A 13,431-nucleotide genomic window follows, 5' to 3' on the forward strand; every position below is an offset into this window, starting at 1 on the left:
ATCACATGCAGCAGGACTGGGTTTCCTTGGGCATGGCGTTGGTGAAACGGAACATAGCGCGCAACTGGGGATCGCAGCAAACTCACACACTGCAACATTGGTGTTGAGACATGGACGCTGCTATGGTCACAGAGAGGGCAGTGTATGTACACAGGGGTTGCCCCAAAAAGTGGACTAGGATCTGGGGTAGTCGGAATACCTTTCGCGGGACTATATGCGAATCCCCACAGGAGATAGATCCAATGGATGACAGCGACTAATGATGTTCATGGGTACAATGGTCCACATTTAATGACAGCATTCTGGAACTATGTGCCTGTAACTCAGTTATATGATTGTTTGTGATGTCTAAGAATCAGTGCGATACTATATGCTTGATTGTGCTCAGTCCTTGTACTGTCTACAGTATAATAATTGTGTACTGCTTAATGGTTATTTAAAAACAAAAATATTTTTACATTTTTTTTTTTTAAAATGCATTACAACAGGTGATTTCACTAGAGACTGTTGACCAGACAAACTCAAAAAGACTGATAAGGCTGACAAATACTATTTCACAGTAGCCAAAGCAAGCCTGTGCTGTGCTAGACAGAGGTAAACAGCTGACTTTGTTGCTTGGTGTTCTCCTAGGCATATCCAACTTCTACAAACTTCTCCCAGCGTCCAGCACAGATGGCTTTTGTGGATTGCTGTCTGGTTGCCAATATTACATTAACTACCTCTGGAGGAAGGTCTGAGGCAGTTAATTGTCGCCGCTTAACTGCCAAGCATATAGGTGTTAGTTGCGCAGACTGGGGTGTTGGACCCTGCTGTGCTGCTGTACTGCTGTAACAGGAAGTCCTCCCAAAAATGGAGCCAAATCAAGGGATCAGTGCTCATTGTCAGACGTTCTGGATAACACACTCTCCTGAGCCAAACTGGAGCAACTAGGATGACTTCAGGCCCGTCGTTCCTAATCTTCTTCAGAACTTTGAGTAGAAGGCATAGAGGCAGGAATGCGTACTTGAGGACCAAGCTCCAGTCCAACCAAAAGGCACCCCTGAGGGAGAATTGCTTTAGGAATGCCAATGCACTAAAGCTTGCAGACTGGCTCAATATCTTTGCCACTGCTGAGAACGTGCAGAGTTCTCTTCATTGCTAGAAGACTCCCTGTGCCCACTCTGCTATTTGTGGTCTGCTAAGCAATGCCGGCTTAGCTCATGTGCCCTGGTGTTTAAAGATTAATCCAGGTGTTGAATGACCAGGGAGATGCACCGATGACTCAGCCAGTTGCATAGGTGCAGAGTCTACTGTCCCAGGAGTACCACATAGAAGTGGTGTGGTCTGTGAGGACCAGTACCCATTCCCCCTTGATACATGTGAGGAAAGCTTTTAGTGACAAGTGAAGAGCACATGATTCTAGGAACCCGATACTGAGATGGGTCTCCGCCGGAGAACACAGTCCTTTAATCTCCACCTTCCCCAACCAAGCAACAATACATCCTTCACGTCCGTTAGCTCTGCATGAGGTAGGAAGAGGGGTTTGCCACTGGTTCAAATGTAGTCTAGTAGCCACCACTGCAGATCATTTGCAGTCTCCTCTGACACTTGAGTGGAATCAGTCAAGTTCCCCTTGTGTTTAGTCCACTGAGAATTCAGATCCCACTACAGAGACGGCATTTTCCACCTACCGTGGTCCACTGACAGGATGCAGGGGGTCAAGAAGACTCCGAGCTGCTCTCACGGAGACCCAAATCATGAATTGAAAAATCCGGATCATAGCCCGAATATCCCAGACCCACTAAGGTGAAGGAAAGACTTGGAACAGCTCTCCACTTAGGATGGCTCCAAGAAACGGGAGTCTATGTAAAGGACTCAGCTGTGACTCTGGCACACGGATGGGAAACCCCAAAGATGCAAGCAAGCTGGTGTCATCTGGAGGTGGGCCATGACTTAGGCATGCCTGTCTTCAGCAAATAGTCGTCGAGGTATCAGGAAACTGGTATTCCCAATCTCCAAAGAAGTACAGTGACCACCACCATCACTTTCGTAAACACCCGAGGGCCTTTGGTGAGACCAAAGGGGAGCACTGAAAACTGAAAGTGCTTGTAGCCTACCTGGAACTGCAGGTAACGGTCTTTAGGACTTCAAGATGAGGATTTGATAATAGATGTCATGCAAGTCTCAACGCCACCATCCAGTCGCCTGGATCCAGGGCAGACAGAACTTGGGTCAGGGTGAGAACCTTAAACTTCAGTTCAGAGGGCAAAGATCTAAAATAGGACACAGTCTGCTCTCCTGCTGCACCTGAAATAACAGAAGTAGCAACAAGTCCTTATTGCTGATGTCTGCACCCTCTCTATGGCTCCCTTGTCCAAGAGAGATTCTGGACTTCCTTCTATAAGTTGGACAAGCAGTCCACCGGACGTTGTTGTGGTGGCAGTGACAAATTTAGAAGAGTGCACAGGTAAGGTACGGCAATTCGAAGCACCAATCTGTCTAATGTAATGGTTTGCCACCCGTACAGGTAATAACTTATTCTGCCTCCAAAAGGATGACAATGTATTGCGTAGAGCAAACTACAGGAGTTTTGCAGTGGGTTTGGGGGTTTGATTCTCAGCCGATCCCTGACTTCCACCTCAAAAGGATTGTGGAGGCAGGACTTGGAGTGGTCTTTGCTGAATGGCCCTTCCAAATCCTCGAAAAGAGAGGTACTGTTGGGAAAACTGCAGCACGAAAGCTGAAAGCCCAAGTAAGCGTGCTGTAGCCATGCTGTTTCTTTAAAGTGCTCTAGGGCAGAGTCTGCTTTGTCTCCTAAAAGATGAGTGTCATCAAATGACATGTCTATCAGTGATGCTTGGCCATCACCTGAGAAGCTTGTGGGTCTTATGCATATGCGGCACTGAAGCAACATGCTGGTACCAACTGCCCTAACCCAAGAGTTTGTAGTATCCAACCCAGACCTGAAGACCTACTTCGAAGCGTCTTGGCCATCTTGTATTATTTGTCCTAAATTGACCCAGAGGTCATTAGGGACTGTGGGCAAGATCTTGCAAAATGCGTGCAAGTATTGACTCAAGAGGCAGCTCGAGTTATCAGATATGAGCGAAAGGCTGGCAGTGTAGAACTTTTCCCAAAACCCTCGATGCATTAGGACTCTCTGCCTGGAGGTGTAGTTGCAAAAGAATTAGGATTCAATCTATTTGCAGAAGCTTGTACCACAAGACTTTCTGGTGTAGGATGCTGAAGGTGCAAAGCTGGGTCCCACAGACTCATCTATGCCGTCTCTTAATCTACCTATTGACAGGGCGTCAAGATCCTGGTTTGCACAAGTTTCCAATAAGGTATCCATGCGGGCCTTGTTAAACGGGAGAAGCTGCTCTGACAAAGTCTTCCCGGGCTGCAGAACTTTTGTGAGGATGTTAGTTTTGCCCTCAACTGAGAGCAGTTGGAGATCGAGACCTTCTGCAGCCCCTCTGATAATCATGGCAAATATGCCAACTCTTCAGTGGAAGGGCCAGGTGGGGAGTTGAGGCTAATATCAGGAGATGTGTCTAGGCCACTGACATCTTGGAAATCAAAAATAAATTCTTCTCATCATACAACTGGGACTCATCATAATGGGGATCGTCATCATAATGGGGATCGTCATCACAATGGGGATCAAGGATGGAGAACCATTGTAGTAAAGGAAACGTCCCTTCTGAGTCTGAATGAGGCGGAGGCAGAGGTGATACAACTGTTGTATTTTAATGTGTATGTTTCTTTAAGTATGGCACAGTGTTGGCTGTGGCTTGCGCTGTGTTATGTTTTGTATGTGTTCCAAGTTCCAGCATGGAACGAGGGACGGATCTGGCCAGTGGTGGTGTCAGTTGTAAGTCACCCTGCAGCTGGATGGATGTACTGCCGTGCTGTCATCAATAAAGAAGATTAACTTATATCAACGTGTATTTGGATTTAATATTGGCGACGAGCGGAAAAATCTCTCATGTCAGTGAAGCACGGGAACTGAGAGTAACTGGATCCACGAGAAAAGAGAAGAAAGCGGATTTAAAAAAAAAAAAGAGGAAGTTACAAGGGAAAGTATCGGAAGCGGTGTACAGAGGAAGTAAGGCGGCGTGGAAGAAGCATTTTTGACGCTTGAAGCGATGTGGAAGAGGCATACTTAGAAACCATATAAAAAAAAAAAGTTACCGTCATCTCGATGCTGTTGGAGCGAGGTAGAGAACGTGGACGGAAGAAGCGTTCTCCATTCGCGTCTTGGTGAAAGAAGGAGGAAGGCTCTGACGAACAGCGATCGTCATCACGCTGAACGCGCAAAGACGTGCGGAGCGTGAGGAATAAGCAGCGAGAAGGCTCTGACGAACAGCGATCGTCATCGCGCTGAACGCGCAGAGACGTGCGGAGCGTGAGGAATAAGCAGCGTTGCATAGCAACGGAGATCAACAAAGAGCGGAGCAGGACGCAGTACGCGACGCAGATGAGCAGCGTAACAAGTTCTGCGTTACGAGGAAGCAATGGCGAGTTCGTTTTAAGAGGAAAATAAGGAGTGAAGAGCTGGTTCAAAAAAAAAAGGTGGGAAGTACTCTGTTTCACTCAAAATTGATCGTTTCAAACGCATGGTGAAGTTGTTTGTTTTTCTTGGCAAAAGAGAAGGAAAATAAGGAGATTTAGCAGCGCATTTGATTCGTGGCAAAAGAAAAGCAAGATATAAGTTTATAAAGTAGAAAAGAGAGGATCAGTTGAGGATATATATATATGCGCATTTATTAAAAAAAAAAAAAAAACGCAAAGGCTAATTCCACATGAGGAGAATATAGAGGAAGGTGTGCGTTGTCCAAGCAAAGACAGAGGGATCATTGGAGGAAGTAATATTTTTGCACAGGCTGTGAGGCATTCGGTAAAGTCACATGTAGGAAGGGAGACAAGGACAGTAAAAGAAAAGAAAAAGGAAGGAGTAGTGTTCGAAGTGAAAAGAGAGAGATAAAGATGCAATTTGATCCTCCAGGAAAGTTCTTACAGAATAAGGGAGATCCACCTCTACCATGGACAAGGTGGAAAGAAGAGTTTCTGACGTACATGAAAGCGATTGACGGAGAGAGAATGGGTGCGGAGAGGAAAAAGAGTATTCTACTGCACTGTTTGGGTTCGGAAGGACAAGACGTTTTCAGAGCTTTACCACAAGTGACACCTCAAGTAGGGGAAGAGAATATTAATGTTTATAGTGAAGCACTACAGAGATTAGAAAAAAGATTCAAACCTGCTACAAGTATCGCACTGAACAGATTTAAGTTTTATACAAGAAAGCAAAAGGAAGAAGAATCGTTCGATGACTTTTTAACGGCGTTAAGAGCTCTGTGTGTACATTGCAAATTTGAAATGATGGCAGATGAAATGATAAGGGATCAGATTATCGTGCATGTGAGGAACAAGAAAGTTCAAGAGAACTTGTGGGTAATGGGGGATCCTAGCCTGACAGAAGCTATTGCTAATGCAAAAGCAGTGAAACAGTCTGAGAGTTGGATGCAGACTGTCAGGCAGAATGTAAAAAAAAGTGAAAGTGTAGAGGAAGTATGTGTTATAAAAAATAACGTAAAAAGCAATGTGCATGGTGGAAGCAACATGCAGGAGGGTTCAGAAAAAAATTTTGTGAGTAACAAGTTCAACAGTGGGAATACATTCAGGAGTAATGTGCACCAGGGTGGTCAAAATATGTGTTATAGATGCGGCAGCAAAACACATTTGGCATCTTTCAGAGGGTGTCCTGCTATAAGAAGGGAGTGTAGGAAGTGTGGAAGATGGGGTCATTTCAGCATGGTGTGCAGAGACAATAGAAGGGGTGGTTTTGCTAATTTTACCCCTAGTCCCCGGTCAATTTCAACTATTTGTGGGAGTGAGGTTAATAACTGTGAGCCAGGAAGGGAAGAAGATGAAGTCGAAACAGTTTGCGAGAGAGGTTTTGTAGTTTCTATTGTTAATAAGGGTGCGGGTAATGAGATTATTTTGGAGTCTCCTAAATGTTTGGTCAAGGTGTGGGGTGTGAATCTTGAACTCATGGCTGATTCTGGATCTCCGTGGACTATAATATCCAAAGAATATTTTGAAGAGAGGTTGATGAAAGCAAGTGTGGGGGAAAAGTTGCATGCTAGTGATGTCATTGCAGAGAGTTTTGATGGTACTAGGATTGATATGGAAGGGTATTTTACCGTCAAGTTGTGGTTTAAGGGTAGATGTGTAGAGATTAAATTGTACATTGCCAAAAAAGGAGTGAATGTACTAGGATGGCGAGACCAGTGGAATCTAGGCATAATGCTAAATCCACGAGCAGATGAACCAGTTATACTTGGGGATCAATACTCAAATGGGATGGTGGCAGTGTTGGACAATAATGAGAAAGTGAAAAGGTTGGTAGACAAGTATAAAAAAGTTTTTTGTGAGAAATTGGGTAAGCTAAAAGACTTTGAACACAAAATTGTTTTGAAATCTCAGGCACGTCCTGTAGTACAAAGGTTGAGAGGTGTACCGATCAATGTTAGAGAGGAGTTGAGAGAAATGTTGAGACAGCTTACGGAGGAGGGAATTATTGAGGAGATTGAGTCTTCAGAGTGGGTTTCTCCCATCGTTTTGGTACGCAAAGCAGACAAAAATTTGAGAGTGTGTGTTGATTTGAGGTCTTTAAATTCGAACATTGTGATTGACTGTCATCCTCTGCCGAACATAAATGAAGTGGTGTCAATGCTAGAGGGAGCAAAAGTATTTTCTACATTAGATCTAAGGTCTGCGTATCATCAAATTTGTTTGACAGAGGAGTCAAAGAATCTTACAGCGTTTATTACTCCACAAGGCCTGTATCGTTACACCAGAATGCCGTTTGGTTTGGCTTCAGCTGCATCGGTTTTTCAGAGGGTTATGTTTAGGATATTCAGAGATGTAGATCTTTTCGTGAAATGTTTTCAGGACGACATCTTGGTTTTCTCAAAAAATGAGGAGGAACATGGAGTTCACCTTAGAGAGGTCTGTAGGAGATTGGAGAGTAATGGTCTTACGCTGAAGGGAAGTAAGTGTAAATTGTACAGGAAATCTGTTGAGTACCTTGGCCATACTCTTTCAGGTGATGGGGTTGTACCAAAGAAATCTAATGTGGATGCCATCACAAATGCACCATCTCCTAAAAACAAAGAACAATTGTTGAGTTTTGCAGGGATGTGTGAATATTATAGCAAATTTGTGAGCAATTTTGCAAGCAAAATGGAACCCCTGAGAGTTTTACTACGGAAGAACACTGAGTACATTTGGGGGAGTGACCAGGAGAAAGCGTTTGAAAATATTAAACAGGACATAGTGCGTGCACCCACTTTGAGGCCATTTTGTGTTAATAAAGAGTGTATCATCACTGTAGATGCCAGTTTATATGGCATCGGTGGTGTACTTTCGCAGAGGTACGGTAGAGACGAATGGAATGTGGCGTTCGCTTCGCGTACTCTCAATGAGTCAGAGAGAAAGTACGCTGTGATTGAGAAGGAGCTACTGGCGTGTGTTTGGGCAATAGAGCATTACAAGTTGTATGTTTGGGGAGGAAAGTTTGTGTTAAGAACAGATCACAAGCCGCTAGTCAACATTTTGTCTTCGGGTGGTGGGTGGAATTCCACTGCGAGAATTGCGAGGCTTTCTTCTAGGCTTCAGGAGTATAATTTTAAAACAGAATATGTTCCAGGAAAATGTAACGTCACTGCTGATTGTCTTTCAAGGCTACCTTGTACTCCTAGTGTTGTAAATGTAGTGAGGGAGATTGATTTTGTTCTAAACATAAATGACATCATTCCTGCACAGTTTCAGGATATTAGTGAAACTTTGTGGGAAGAGAGCGTCAGAAAGGATGATGATTGGTTAAACATTAAGAGGTTTGTGTTGGAAGGTTGGCCTAGTAAAAATTTAATAAGACCAGAGTTATTACCTTGGTTCAAGGTTGCAGATGAATTAGAAGTAGAAGGAAATATTTTGTTTAAGAATGGTAAGTGCATTCCTCCAAAAGATATGCAAGAGGTTATACTTAAGATTGCCCACAGAACTCATCCAGGGATTTCATCCATGAAACGCCTAATTAGGAATTTTTTTTGGTGGCCTGGAGTTGATAGATTGGTTGATCGAGAGGTAAGAGAATGTGAACAATGTGTTTCAAGTGAAAGGATGCTCAGTGTTAAAACTCCTCCTTTAAGGATGGTAGAGTGGCCAAAGGAACCATGGCAAAGGTTAGCTTTTGATATTTCAGGCCCTTTCAACATGCTCCCGGAAAGATGTAAATTTGCTTTAGTGTTAGTGGACTATCATTCGAAATGGCCGGAAGTGAAATTTGTGAACAAAGTTACCACAGATGTGGTTTTGAATTTCTTAAAAGAAGTGTTTGCACGAGAAGGTTGTTCTTCTTGTTTGGTCACTGATAACGGTGTGCAATTCACCTCAATGGAAATAAAAGATTTTGTGAAAGAGTGTGGGATTAAACATATTCTTACTTCTTTGTATGGACCGCATGAAAATGGACAGGTAGAAAGGTTTAACAGAGTTTTGAAGGATTTTATTGTGGAGTCCATGAAAGAAGGTGAGAATTGGTTGAATACAGTTAGAGAGAAGTTATGGTTATACAGAATAACCCCTCACACTACCACTGAAGTGAGTCCTTTCAGACTGTTGAAAGGAAGAGAGCCTGCTTCTAAAACTTGTCCTTGGTGGTTCCGAGATAAGTGTGTGAAGCAAATTAAGAGCAGTGAGTGTGTTGAGGATGTCGCTTCAAGGGTGAAGCATAAACAGATGAGAACGTGTTTGTGGTTTGAGAAGAAGTGGAGGACTCGTGTCCCTAGTTTTAGAGTTGGGGATTGGGTGAGAATTCGGAAACCAGGAATCATCTGTAAAGGCTCTAGTAGATATGGTAAAGCTATTCAAGTCAAAAGAGTTTTTAGGAACTCAGTTGCTACTCAGGATGGGAAGGTCTGGAACACTAGAAGAGTTGCAAAGTGTCCTCTTAATGTTAGGCATGGTACTTTAAGTGAGGTGCCTGTTGAATCAATACGCATCAATGAGTGTGAGGTTGGTCCTATGGCAGAATCAGGAGGTGTGAAGGGAAATGTTCCTGGTTGTTCTAAGAACAGATCTTCTGACCGGGTAAAGTTTTTTCCCAAGAAGTTGAATGATTATGTTTAACATCTTTCTTTTATTGTTCAATGGTTGTTTTATTTTTGTATTTGATTTTAGTTTATTTTCTTATTTTTGTTTTGTTTAAAGAAGGGGGATATGTTGTATTTTAATGTGTATGTTTCTTTAAGTATGGCACAGTGTTGGCTGTGGCTTGCGCTGTGTTATGTTTTGTATGTGTTCCAAGTTCCAGCATGGAACGAGGGACGGATCTGGCCAGTGGTGGTGTCAGTTGTAAGTCACCCTGCAGCTGGATGGATGTACTGCCGTGCTGTCATCAATAAAGAAGATTAACTTATATCAACGTGTATTTGGATTTAATAACAACCTTAGCAGAAGTTGCGGTGGATTCAATTCTGAGTCCAATAGGACCATCTGTGTTGACGCTGGCTTTGACGCCAGATGAAAAATGAAGGAAACAGGTTTGAATATTGGCGCCAGATGAGAACTCAGAGCAGGCATTCCCGAAATAGGGGTGGATAGGAGAGCAGGGTTGAGAGGCACATCCGGGGATGGATCCTCCAGTGGTAACCTAACTGGAAGCCTCCTATGATCCTTGGGCCCCAGAGGGAACCGGAAGGGTACCAAAAATATGTAACATGGTCTCTTTGAAGTACTGGATCTGTAGTGTTGCTGCTAACGGATCCAGGAATACGGGCTTGAATGGGACAAGTTAAGAGATCATTGCCCTGGTGTGAGGCGAGACCGAGTCTGTGAGGCACCCGGACACCTGCTTGCCGAGTACCAGGAAGAAGGTGAGTCGCGCATCTACTTCTTAAGTTTCTTCTTTGACTTTCACTTACCTAATGACTTGGAGTGAGTTGAAGACTGTTCTCGAGAACGGCCTTGAGACCAAGAATGAGTCAGTGTTCTTCACTTAGACCGAGGCCAGGTCTTAGTGCTTGGCGACATATGGTTTGGTCTAGTGGTCTTGAATCACTTTCAGATTCATCAAACCTCAGTCGCCGCACAACATTGAGTCATGTGAGGAACTCAGACACGAGAGACAGACCTCCACATTGCTCGAATTTATAAGAAACGTTTTTTATCAAGTGACATAATCGAGTTACTGAGTTCCGGATCCGTGTTAACACGCACAGGTGGTGGGTATATGTGGCCCTGACATCACTTCCGAGGCAGTGTGGACTCGATGTGGAGCCACACGATGTCACCGACTGGTGTGCAAGGGAATTGCTAGGGAAAAAAATCTCTGAATCCAGTCTAGAGTCTGGGGATATTCACAAGTTGAAGAATCTGTTGTTGGAAATATTCATCAGAAAAATATAATTAAATTAAATTAAATAGGATTAAAACATTGTGAAGTATCAAAAAGAGACAGACTGACAGAAAAGACGAAAAGTCAGAAAATGCACTGCATAAAGATAAAATGTACAAAAAAAGTTGAAAAACGTTTCCAGAAAATACGCTTGAATTAGCGTTGAGGGTACGGGATGAGGTTGGAGAGAAGTTTATTGTTAACTTGTACTATCCTATTACTCAAAATAAGAAACTTAAGATGTATGTATTAGGATATGGTTAAGGGTTAGAATTGGGTTAAGAGTTAAGGATGGAGTAAGGGAAGGTGATAAGGCTAGAGTTGAAGTAAGGGTTATGGTTGAATATGTTAAGGGTTAGTGCTGGGGTAAAATATATGTAGGTGTAGGAATAAGGTTGGGCTAGAGTTCTGGAAGGTCTATGTGCTTGTGTAAAAAAATAAAAAAAGAGTGGGACTAGGGTGACAGAGGAGGGGATATGGGGAGCAAATGGCTATATACCCCAAAATGGCAGAGATAACAGTCTAAGATGGAAAATGTTTAGTGGTAAGGAAGTAATTAGGGTTAATATGAGCCTTTGTAAAATTCACACAATACTATTAACTTTTCTACTTCTACAGTTTTTCATTTTTGCAACATATACATATTAGAAGATTCTGTGTATATATATTTTTTTATTTACAATCAATAGCAATGTTGAAGTAAATGTTTTGTCTATTTGAATGTCAAAGGACCATAAAGATGTGAAGTAGGAACATACATCTGAGTATTACCCCGGCAATCTCCACCTTCATCCTGCCTTTAATGTTTATAATGAAAAGAAGAGGTCTTAATACAAAAATGCATTTCCATAGTTTATTTTTTAAGGGTGTCATGCAAGAAGAAACTGAGCAAAACCAAAAGAGATGATGGACGGAGTGTTGAACATTGCAAGCACTCACCCCCAGTCAACTGATCTGGGTTTAATCCATCATCATTTAGTTCACTCCGCCACCCCAGTTCAGACATGGCCATATGCAAATCAGTCTGACCCTGTGCCTCATGGGAACAGTCCAGCCCGAACTGCCAAGCCATGTCTTCCTTGGACCCGAAACAAACAGCCTGGGACCGGTTTCTGACTAATCAGCCGTCATCAGCCGGGCTAGCTTGAATCCAGTGGCAAAGTGAGCAAGGGACCCACGTCTGGGCATACCCTGCCAACTTAGGGCGAACAAAGCAAAACCAAAGGGGATGCCTGGAAGTAGACAACAAGATCATCATGGCTAAGCTGGACCACCAGGAAGGACGCTCGCGCCGCAATAACGTTAGACTCGTCGGCGTACCAGAAAGCACAGGAGGTCCTGCACTAGATCTCTTCATGGAAGACTTAATCAAGAATCAACTACAACCACGGGGATTGTTCAGTTTCTTCTCGGTGGAGAGGGCGCACCGCGTACCAGGAGGAAGGCCGCGCCCGCGCCCTCCCCCCCCAGACCAATTTTGGCGCGCATTTTCAATTTCCGGGACCGTGACGCAATTTTGCAAGCGGCAAGAATAGCCCCTCCAATCCGGATTGACAATAGTGCTGTCACGCTTTACCCGGATTATACGGCGGCAGTCACCAAACAAAGACGTAACTTCCTTGATGTAAAGAAAGAGATGCGCGCAAGAGAACTTAAGTACTCAATGCTCTTCCCGGCAAAATTGAGAGTGGAAGCGGAGGGAAAGATATGGTTCTTCGTGACACCGGAGGAGGCTCAGGAGTGGCTGGAGGGATGGCGCCCGGCTACAGGACCCAGATCATCAGGGAAACATCATCATCACTGCATGGCTGAATCATCACTACCCACGACAAGAGAGCGCAGTGCATCTGGCGATTGAGTAGCCGCTCATGACCAAGCTTACGATCAGGACTGTATTCCGGGACATCGGCACCTGACCGGTCGAGAAGACTGCAATCTCAGTTAGGGGTTGCCGAAGAGACACTTCTCATATATTACACAAACGTACTTTTGGGACTTGACTCACCCAGGACACTGAGGCGCGGGCGGGCGCTCCTTACAGGTATGAGAGGGCTATGTAATAGTTGCTGTGACAATATATCCCCTTCTGGGGAAGGTTCCTGGGGATCGTCGGAAGACTCACCCACCCTTACCATGATACAAGTTTTGGGGTTAAAGCACTCTGCTCAGTTGGGGTGGCGGGCAGTTCCAGATCCGCCGGGCAGGGAGGCAAGGGGAGGAGAATGGGTCTCAGTTTGAGATGTTGCGTTTGTTTTTTATTGTTTTAGATCCACAAACTATCAGAGGGTGCTTCATGATATACAATGTTGCTTTGTCTGCTGTGAAACACATTGCAGGGGTCAACCGCGACGCTAACACATGGCACACACACTAAAGCGACCTGATGACACAGGCACCCACTCGCTGTCATCGGAGGCGCCAGGCACCCCCTTGCCAATTATATCCTGGAACGTTAATGGACTGGGTAATAAGATAAAAAGAGGGCTGGTCCTCCAATATTTAAAACGCAAAGCCCCAGCAGCTGCACTGATTCAAGAAACCCACTTGGTGGGGTCGGCCTGTAAGGCCTTGGATAGATGGGGATTCAAGATGATGGCCCATTCGGCATTTACCTCTTGGTCCCGGGGAGTGGGGATATTGATACACAAAAGCTTTCCTCTGATCATTAACGGATCGTGGACTGACGACCAGGGCCGTTTCGCTGCAGTTTCATGTCAATGGGAGGGTAGAGTTTATAACTTGGTCTCAGTCTATGTTCTACCCGCGCTCCACCAGGTGGCCTTTCACGAGCTGGGAAATTTTTTGCTAAACCTCCCGCCAGGAGAACTGATAATGGGGGGGCCGCTTCAATGCCACGATGGAATGCACGGTGAACCGCACACCCCCCAGAAACCCTACCAGCACTACACATATATTGAAGAAGTTTATAGACGCTCTGGGGCTTGTTGATGTGTGGCGCGTAAGGTACCCAGTCGAACGATAGTACACTT

At 44.3% G+C, this 13,431-nt stretch overlaps 1 protein-coding gene across 1 annotated transcript in view; it reads right to left on the minus strand.

Moving 5' to 3' along the window:
* The window catches only part of MTFR2 (mitochondrial fission regulator 2), a 131,333-nt gene that overhangs the window by 26,505 nt on the left and 91,397 nt on the right, over nt 1-13,431 (minus strand). The gene's annotated exons all lie outside the window — the stretch shown is intronic.

This window comes from Triturus cristatus, chromosome 6 (genome assembly GCF_964204655.1).
Source record: "Triturus cristatus chromosome 6, aTriCri1.1, whole genome shotgun sequence".
NCBI classification, from domain to species: domain Eukaryota; kingdom Metazoa; phylum Chordata; class Amphibia; order Caudata; family Salamandridae; genus Triturus; species Triturus cristatus.